This window comes from Elephas maximus, chromosome 3 (assembly GCF_024166365.1).
Source record: "Elephas maximus indicus isolate mEleMax1 chromosome 3, mEleMax1 primary haplotype, whole genome shotgun sequence".
NCBI classification, from domain to species: Eukaryota; Metazoa; Chordata; class Mammalia; order Proboscidea; family Elephantidae; genus Elephas; species Elephas maximus.
Window position 1 is genome coordinate 155,973,752 of NC_064821.1, and position 9,664 is coordinate 155,983,415.

Genomic DNA, 9,664 nt, shown 5'->3' on the forward strand with positions numbered 1-9,664 from the left:
TTCCTTATTCCCTCCTTAATGTCTTCTATAACCCAGTCTTTTTTCAGGAGGGTATTGTTCAGTTTTCAAGTATTTGATTTCTTTTCCCTAGTTTTTCTGTTATTGATTTCTACTTTTATGGCTTTGTGGTCTGAGAAGATGCTTTGTAATATTTCGATGTTTTGGATTCTGCAAAGGTTTGTTTTATGACCTAATATGTGGTCTATTCTAGAGAATGTTCCATGTGCGCTAGAAAAAAAAGTATACTTTGCAGCAGTTGGGTGGAGAGTTCTGTATAAGTCAATGAGGTCAAGTTGGTTGATTGTTGTAATTAGGTCTTCCGTGTCTCTATTGAGCTTCTACTGGATGTCCTGTCCTTCTCCGAAAGTGGTGTGTTGAAGTCTCCTACTATAATCTGGAGGTGTCTATCTCACTTTTCAGTTCTGTTAAAATTTGATTTATGTATCTTGCAGCCCTGTCATTGGGTGCATAAATATTTAATATGGTTATAGCTTCCTGATCAATTGTCCCTTTTATCATTATGTAGTGTCCTTCTTTATCCTTTGTGGTGGATTTAAGTCTAAAGTCTATTTTGTCAGAAATTAATATTGCTACTCCTCTTCTTTTTTGCTTATTGTTTGCTTGATATATTTTTTTCCATCCTTTGAGTTTTAGTTTGTTTGTGTCTCTAAGTCTAAGTTGTGTCTCTTGTAGGCAGCATTATAGACAGATCGTGTTTCTTTATCCAGTCCAAGACTCTCTGTCTCTTTATTGGTGCATTTAGTCCATTTACATTCAGCGTAACTATAGATAAGTAAGTGTTTAGTGTTCTCATTTTGATGGCTTTTTATGTGTGTTGTTGACAATTTCATTTTTCCACTTACTTTTTTATGCTGAGACGTTTTTCTTTGTAAATTGTGAGATCCTCATTTTCATAGTATTTGACTTTATGTTTGTTGAGTCGTTACGTTTTTCTTGGCTTTTATTTTGAGTTATGGAGTTGTTATATCTCTTTGTGGTTACCTTAATATTTACCCGTATTGTTCTAAGTAAAAACCTAACTTGTATCATCCTATTTCACCTTGTTTTCCTCTGCATATGGCAGTTCTGTGCCTCCTGTATTTAGTCCCTCTTTTTGATCATTGTGGTCTTCTACATATCGACTTCAATGATTCCCTGTTTTGAGCGTTTTTTTCTTTTTAAAAATTAATCTTAATTTGTTTTCGTGATTTCCCTATTTGACTTGATATCAGGATGTTCTGTTCTGTGACCTTGTGTTGTGCTGGTATCTGATATTATTGGTTTTCTGACCAAACAATTTCCTTTAGTATTTCTTCTAGCTTTGGTTTGGTTTTTGCAAATTCTCTAAGCTTGTGTTTATCTGTAAATCTTTTAATTTCACCTTCATATTTCAGAGAGAGTTTTGCTGGATATATGATCCTTGGCTGGCAGTTTTTCTCCTTCAGTGCTCTATATATGTCATCCCATTGCCTTCTTGACTGCATGGTTTCTGCTGAGTAGTCTGAGTTTATTCTTATTGATTCTCCTTTGTAGGAGACCTTTTTTTTTATCCCTGGCTGCTTTTAACATTTTCCCTTTATCTTTGGTTTTGGCAAGTTTGATGATAATATGTCTTGGTGATCTTTTTGGATCAACCTTATACGGGGTTCGATGAGCATCTTGGATAGATATCCTTTCGTCTTTCATGATGTCAGGGAAGATTTCAGCCAACAGATCTTCAACTATTTTCTCGGTATTTTCTATTATCCCTCCCTGTTCTGGAACTCCAATCACTTCCAAGTTATTCTTCTTGATAGAGTCCCACATGATTCTTAGGGTTCCTTCATTTTTTAAAATTCTTTTATCTGATTTTTGTCAGATGTCAATTCTGATGTCAATTCCCTTATCCTCCAGGTTCCCCACTCTGCATTCCAATTGCTTGATTCTGCTTCTCTGACTTCCTATTGAGTTGTCTAATTCTGCAATTTTACTGTTAATCTTTTGGATTTCTGAATGCTGTCTCTCTATGGATTCTTGCAGCTTATGAATTTCTCCACTATGTTCTTGAATAACCTTTATGATTTCTTCAACTGCTGTATCAGTGTATTCCTTGGCTTTTTCTGTATGTTGCCTTATTTCATTTCTGAGGTCATACCTGATGTCTTGAAGCATTCTGTAAATTAGTTTTTTATATTCTGCATCTGGCATTTTCAAGATTGTATCTTCATTTGGGAAAGATTTTGATTCTCTAATTTGGGGAGTTGTAGAAACAATTATGGTCTGCTTCTTTATGTGGTTTGATATCAACTGCTGTCTCCACGCCATCTATAAGATATTGTAGTGATTTATTTTATATTTGCTCACCGAGTCTTATCTTGTTTTGTTTTCTTTCAATATACGTAGATGGGCTACTAGATTGTGCTCTCTTGATTGTTGCAGCCCTTGAATCACTTATGTCCTATTACCAGATGATTTGGGCTGTTGCCACAAATATAAGCCTAAGAGTCCATTCACTATTCTTCAGTAGAATCTGATTTTGGGTCACCAAGTGTTTGGTGCAGACTGTCACCTATCCACCTAGAGGAGTAGTGGTGCTAGTTGTGTGCACCAGATTCTAGTAGCAGCAGGGAGTCACTCTCCAGAGGGAGCAGAATGCTGACATGCTTCCCCCAAGTGCCAGTGAGGTAGGTGTGTCTCTATTCCTCAAGCACTTTGGTGGGTGGGCTCTGCAGCTGTACCTTAGGCACCCAGTGCATGTACCTCTACAGATTGGTAGGTATCACCATCCTCAGACAGCTAAGGCACAAGGCTAGGTGGCCTGGGGGGAGCTTCAGTCCTCAGTTCTCCGTTGTGGGTCAGTGAGGGGTCTGTTTAATATGAAGAGATATCAGACCTGGGAAACTTGTCTTTCCAGTAATCTGCTAAAACAATTACAGTCAGATGACTATCAGAATTGTCTTTGGATTATAATAGCCACCTTGTTCCCTGTAGGCATGAAAGCCCAATACATTGGATATCATATGCTTGGCTGGAGCTGGTTCTGTATTTTTAGTCCAACTTCAGGAAGTCAGGGAAGGATTTTTATTCCCTGGGTTTTTTGTAGCTGCTTCTCTCAGGTCAAGAGAATGGGTTAGGAAAAGACCAAAAAAACAGAAACAAAAACTGCAGAGCACTTCACTCTCTGGCTCAGGAAATTCCAATGTTAATGAAGACCCCTGGGAAGGGGAGGGGAGGGATCAGATAGATAAGAGAGAGTAGCACCCTGGAATATAGACAAAGTTATTTATCTTGTTTGGTGATGACTGTTTTATCTGAGATTCCCGAGGGGTGTGTAGCCTATGCGATTTGGCTGGGTCCAGATTGTCCCCGAGGTTCAGGCCTGAGTCCTTTGCTTGTGCTGTCTCAGAAGGTGTTGTCTGTTCCTCCACTCCCAGTCCAAAGCCCAGCGCCAAGGTTCCCTGGTTGGGACGCCACACTCCAGGCTCCAAAACCAGTCGCTGCCTCCCGGTAACTTCTCCTGTCAGCCGCGTCGCTGCGCTGCCTGCGCGCACTGGCTGGGCTTCCCCCGAGGTCACTTCTGGGGGCTAGGGCTGCACCCCGTGTTTGTCCCCTCTCAAGATGCCGTGCTCAGCTCCCCTGCACCCAGTCCAAAGCCCGGTGCCAAGGTTTTCTGACTGGACACTGGCTCCGGGTTCTGAAAACAGTCGTTGCTTCCCCATGGTTGCTGGTTCTCAGACTCTGTCACTCAGGTGAACTCTTTAGATCTGTGTTTGATGGTCAGGATTCGTAGATTGTCACGTATGTGATCGACTCACTTGTTTTTCCGAGTCCTGTTGCAAGAGGGATCCAAGGTAGCTTCTACCTAGTCAGCCATCTTGGCCCCGCCTCTCCTGGAGTTGCTTGTGACTAACAAGTTTTTTTTTTATTTATTTTTTCCACTTTGTTTACTTGTACTATTATCTGTTTAAATCCTGGTGCTATAGTGGTTAAGTGCTACGGCTGCTAACTAAAAGGTCAGCAGTTTGAATCCACCAGGCGCTCCTTGGAAACCCTGTGTTGCAGTTCTACTGTGTCCTGTAGGGTCGCTATGAGTCAGAATCCACTCAACAGCAACAGGTATTATTTATTTAACCCTTTCCATATACTTTGGAAATTAAGTTGGGTCTATGGTTTTATGAATACAAAAAAAAGTTGTAATCACCATTAGCTATCTACCTATCTATTTATACTCGCTCGTTCTGTGTCTTTAGCAACCCTGACTAAGACACTCTCATTAATTTCAGAAATCCCGGGAAATGGCAGCGGTTCCCACTGTCCTTCATAAAATCGACACTACAGAATGCTTTCAGTATGCAAGGACAGTTCCCATAAGTATATTTCTCACAGACTTGTTGAAGGTTATGTCTTCCTGATAATACCTGGGGCTATAGATGTGGGCGAATGAACGTGTCTTACATGATAAATTTACTGTGGCTTTCTCATCCCCCTAAGGCTTTAGATATTTTGCACTACAAGAAATGTATCAAAGACATTGTGGCATTTAGAGTTCATTTCCTGTAGGCCACCTTTGGGTGCAAGTTTTCAGTGAACTGGTTCAAGTGAACAATGTAGAATTGCTGACAGCTGGTCAAACTAATACAGTGGCTCCAGAATTTCTACCTAGTGCACCTGTATCAATAAGTAAACCTAGCCCTATCCAACACTATATTCCTTCTGCCCTGATTCTACTCCCTTAGGATCCATTTCCACAGATTAATCCTACGATTTAGGTTCATATAGAGTGACAAAAATCTTGCACCTTACTATGGGTCATCACAGTTTGTGCATTTCCCTCTGGGACTTTCCGGGACTTGTGTCTGATTCTAGATCTAAAGCAATGGGAAAAAGTAGCAATGGGCTCTGAGGAGTAAAAAAAGCAAATGTTTCCGCTGGGTTCCAACCGGGGACCTTTTGCGTGTGAGGCCAACATGGTCACCACTACACTACCGAAACCAAGAGGTTCACATAACTTAAGGAACATCCGTGAAAACTTTATGGCGGCCTTCTTGAACTTTTGTGACTTTCAGTGTACCAAATTCAATCCCATTTCGAAATTCGATTGCCAGCAGCAAAGTCCTGGAAAGGGCCTCGTTAAGCACCAAGGGAACCAAGGCTCACTGCATTTGCCTTGCCTAGTCATTTCTCGCAAGACTTAGCTTTAACGCCTCTTTCTTATCTCTTTCTCTTGTTCCTGCCACTTCAGTTTGCTTTTGATGTGAGATGTCAAATCCAGCGTGTGGGGCCCCATGGTCCTTGTTTCCAGGGTAGGGGAGGAACCCTAAGCCAGGGTATATCCGGAGTCTCAGTCTCCTCTGTCTGTAGGGTTCGCTGGGTGCATCCTGAGGCCGTTTTCTTCTTCAGTGTCAGCCTGTGGAGAAGGTTCAGGTGATAGAAGAGAACAAAGAGAACCTTTACAACTCTCTGGAACTAAAACTAACATAAAGAATGTCTCGTTTGGTGCCCCGCCTCCCAAGAACCAGATGAGAATTGTGTCCTGGTCTCCCATCTGACTTAGCGCAGAGAAATGAGTTCTGGCTTAGGTATTCAGTAATGAAGTCCTCCTGTCATTTTTTTTTTTTCTTTTCTCCTTAAAGGCTATTGGCAAACGCTTAACCCTTCAGAAAAAGAAACCTGTTTTATCCCGCCCTCTAAACAGGGACCCTTCCCTCCTGAGCCGAAAGTGATAACCACTACACTACGGAAACCATGTGACTGAGCTAGCCTAAGAATTTTTTTTTTTTTTTAATCTTAAGCCCTGCAGTCTCCAAGTACTTTGGCTTGCAGAATACAAAATTCAACTACATTTGAAATTCAACTGCCTGCAGCAAAGGGATGGAGAAAGCCCTCGGGAAAACACCAACAATCCCTTCAGGCAAAGGAGCCTGTGGCTTCCGTTAGGCCTTAAACAAATTTTCTGCGCCTATCCCGGAAGCTAGGACTTCGGGGGGGGAGGTGTGGGGTGGGGTGCTCTTACTGGCTTCGGGAACCCTAAGTTCGCTAGAGATTCCGTTTTCAGAACTAAGCTCCTCTCGGGCTCTCCAGCTCCCCACAGCCCAGGAGCTGTGAAGGCTCTCATCCTGGGGCTTCGGACCAGCGCCTCGGTGGCACCTTTAAGGGCACTAGTGTTCCAGACAAATGATCCCTGTTTCCATGAAAAGATGTTCAATGTCATTACTCCTTATTCATTCCCCCACTTGGTGTTAGTTGCCATGGAGTCGATTAGGACTCATGACCATCTCATGAGCGCAGTGCAGAACTAACTGCTCCATAGGGTTCTGAAGGCTGTGACTTGGTGGTGCACTGGCTAAAGCGCTCGGCTGCTAACTGAAAGGTCAGCAGTTTGAATCCACCAGCCCCTGTGTGGGAGAAAGATGTGGCGGCCTGCTTCTGTAAAGATCACAGCCTCGGAAACCCTAAGGGGCAGCGGCTTGGAGTATTGGATCTTTCAGGAGAAGATCACCAGACTTGCCTTCCGAGGCACCTCTGCGTGGGTTCCAAGCACAAACCTTTCAGGTAGTAGTTGAGGGCTCAACCTTTTGGCACAAAACTGGAAAACAAACATTGCTGAGGATGTGGGAAATTGGAACTCTCACCCATTGCTGGTGGGATTGTAAAATGGTACAGCCTCTGTGGAAATCCGTTTGATGGTTCCTTAGAAAAGTTAACCATAGAATTCGCAAATGACCCAATACCTACATTACTAGGTATATACCCCCAAAGAATTAAAAGCAGAAATGCAAACAGATCCTTGTACACCAGTGCTCATTGCAGCATTATTCACAATAGCCAAAAGGTGTAAACAACCCAAGTGTCCATCAACCGAGGAGTGGATAAACAAAATGTGGTATATCCATACAATGGAATATTATTCAGCCGTAAAGAGAAAGGAGATTCTGATATATGTTAAGACATGGATGAACCTAGAAAAATTATGCTGAATGAAATAAGCCAGACGAGAAAAGACAAATATTATATGATCCCACCTACTTGGAATCTCTAGAACAGCAAATGGATAGAGGCCAAAGTTTACTAATGGTTACCAGGGGCAGGTGGGAGGGAAAAGGCAGGAATGACTGCTTAAGGGGCACTGGATTTCTGTTAAGGGTGATGAAATCTGCGGCAACGGATAGTGGTGATGGTTCCACAACATGGTGAACTAAGCACTGTCATTAAATTGTGCACATAAAGTGGTTGAAATGCCAAGTGTTTTGTTACCTATTTTATCATAAAATGATCCACAGTTCCCGTCCACCCAGGAACAGTAGAACCCTCCCTGCAGGCCCTACCGTGCACTCTCCCTGGGGCCTGACCTGGGGTCTTTCCTCTGAAGCCCTTTTGCCTCAGCACCTCTCCACTGTGCGGCTGGATTTCAGTCCACTACTCTAATCACGCCTTCATGTTTTAGCCGTACCTTACAAAGGCTGAAACATGTGTCTTAGGACATTTGGCTCTTTGGAAAATATCGAACAACCAACATAGGCCAAGTCAGCCTTGAAGACCTGCACTGGATTCTTTTGGACACCAGACCAAGAAGACCAGTATAAACCGCAGGACCCAGGGGATGCTCACGCAGAATTCACAATCGCTTGATTTCTCCCTCCTCACTCTTGGAGATTCTTCTTGAAGGGAAGTTTTATTTCAATACTGGAAACTCATCTTCGTTTGCCTTTTTTATTTTTCTGCTCAGCAGATCATGGAGTGCGAAAGTTAACCGAGGCGGTTTGCGCAGGTTTTTCACCTTCGCCTCAGGACAACCGCCAATAGGCAAAGAGTTTCTGTAGCTCACAGGCTTTAATGTTATTCCCCATAGGATTTCCTTTGGAAATCAAGATTTAAAAAAAGGGAAAAGTTTGGGGGCAAGAATGTGCCCTTTTCTCCTGCAGTTGCTGCTCTAGGTGCTGAGGTTACCTCGCTGCCTTCACACCCAAAGTTCAAGTGCTCCCTCACCCTGGGGAGGGCGCAGGTTCCTTGCTCACTGGAAACCAGGACTCCGTGCTCGACTTTGTTTTTTGGCTCAAAGTGGAGACGGGGACACAACTGGACTACGTTAGGCTCTTCAGCGACCTAGGACCCTGTTCCAGACGAGGCTGCCTTCCAGGTAGCTTTAGATCAGGAAATTTCATAAGGTGCATTTCCCCTTCCCTTCTGGATCAATCTCCCGTCTCCCCGCCCACCCAGAGGAGAGGGTTCACCGCCTTTCTGTCGGGTCACGACCCTTTTTGGATAGCTCCTGAACTGGACCAAGGGGCAGGTTGCCCTTCCCTTACACAGGGGGACAGAAGGGAAGGCTGCTGGAGAACCACAAACTCATCGCGTGCGCCCCTGCGTATCGCACACCTGGGGCGCGCGCACTTCAAGACAGGAAAAAAAAAAAAAGCGCCTTCCTAAGCTTCTCTGCAGGAGGAACCCGAAGGGAGTTGGTTTCCTAACCTGGAGAGAGGAGAGGAGCAGAGGGGTCCCAGGTATGTCCGCAACTCTCCAAGACAGGCCAGAAACAGGCTGATTTTGAGGGATAGACCCAAAGAAAAGGGGCAAATGCAGCCGAACCCCACGTCCTGAAATTAACGGTTTCGAACCCTAAAAAAAAACATTTTTTTTAACCGTAAGGTCTGAGCAAGCCGAGGGCTACGCCTTAAATTGACCTCCTGCCTTTATCAGGAAAGTCGTCGGTGCAAATTCAGAGCTCAGGAAAGGGAGGGACTGCGTACACCAACGTCCACATTTGACGGACAAAATCATAAGATCCGTTGCGAAGGAGTCTATTACGACTTAAAGCGAGCACAGTAGAAAAGCCCCATAGGGTTTCCACGGAGCGGCTGGTGGATTCGAGCTACGGACTCTTCACCATTGTACCACCAAGAAGAACACGTAAATCCCTCAGTAATTAGACGTGGAGTCTGAGGAAAAGACCGTCGCTAAGGAGAACTCGCAGTTTCTTGCCTGAGCATAGGGAAGGATGGAGTGGCCATCAACAATGAGGTGGAAATGGCAGGGGCAGAGGACTTTAGAGGGAAAATCCGGAGTTCAATTTGGGGTCCCGGGGCCCTGGTTCCAAGAGTTATTCATCCAGGCTGCCTCCGTTTCTGCATCCGTCTGAGCCCTTTTTGATAGTGGAGTTCTCGCGGGCTCGTGCTCGGCCCCCTTCCCACCCTGGGCGCCTCCTCCCTGAAGGCTTGTCCCCTGCGCTGGACCGGGCCACCGTCTCTCCACACGCTGCAGCGCGCAAAGGCGCATCTCTAGGTCAGGTCTGAGGTGCGGCAGGGCAGAGCCACCTGGCTCCGAAACTTGGGAAGACCAGACAGCGCTCGGCGTGTGGCAGGCTGTCTCGCGTTTTGGAGAAGGCGAGGAGGAAAGGGCCATGGGGGAGGATCGCTGGAGGAGAGGGCAGCGTGCAGGAAGGTAGGCGTCCAGGCTTCCCCGAGTTGGGTGGAAAGAGGCGTACCTTCTGAAGGATGCAGATGACAGGTCTTTGGATAAACCCCTGGTGGTCTAGTGGCTAGCATTCGGCGCTTTCACAGACGCGGCCCAGGTTCGATTCGCGCTTAGGGAAAGCTGTTTTGCTCCGTCTCTCCTCCGCAGGAATCTTCTTTAGCCTTGTTTGATGCAGAAGAGTCCCAGCATGGCCCAGGCTTGGAGAGGTGAGAGA